Source organism: Limulus polyphemus, unplaced genomic scaffold (genome assembly GCF_000517525.1).
Source record: "Limulus polyphemus unplaced genomic scaffold, Limulus_polyphemus-2.1.2 Scaffold509, whole genome shotgun sequence".
NCBI classification, from domain to species: domain Eukaryota; kingdom Metazoa; phylum Arthropoda; class Merostomata; order Xiphosura; family Limulidae; genus Limulus; species Limulus polyphemus.
The window spans coordinates 361416-362165 of record NW_013666119.1 but is presented as its reverse complement, the minus strand read 5'-3'; positions in this window follow the sequence as shown (position 1 = coordinate 362165).

Below are 750 nucleotides of genomic sequence, written 5' to 3'. Positions count from 1 at the left end.
TGAGGGACTTTGCTGGCACTGTAATAAACCTGGGCACAAGAGATATAAATGCTGGAAACTTCAACACAGAGAAGATGTCACAGCAGGAAAGGCTGCTACCCAGAAAGGTTGTTGGAACTGTGGAGGGCAAGGACATATGAAGAGCCAATGTAAGAAGAATACTACCAATAAGTCAGCCTCAGGGAGACCAGTAGTGGTTGGTGTTGAGGGACACCCACCAACCCCCATCGTGAAAGTCCCAACAGCTAGGTGTAAAATGGCAAGCACACAAAGTGTCTATGTAACAGGAAAGCTGGATGGCCAAAAGTGCAACTTTGTCATAGATTCTGCATCTCAGCAAACCTTTGTGAGTATCAAGGTGCTGGATTACAAAGGAGTACCATAAGCCATACAGAAGCTCTGTGGTGTAACAGGACATTCAGCAAGGTTGTGGGGACCAGTGTGGGTAACTGTTGAGCTCATACACATGAAGGACAGACATAAAGTATACTTGGGTGACATTGAAGACCAATGCATACTAGGGTTGGACTACTTACTACCGAGGAATGTGTAGTTAATTTTGATAAAATGACGTTTGGGAACAACAAAGGCCAAATTCATGTAAGTGTTTAAAGAGAGGTTGAACTAACCAGCTGTCATCAAGCTGAAGTCAAAATGACTAAAGGAGTTGATGATGGTGAAATAGAACCAGGTATAGATATTATAGCAGAGCAGGAGAAAGACCAAGGTTTGAAGCCAATAACTGATTTT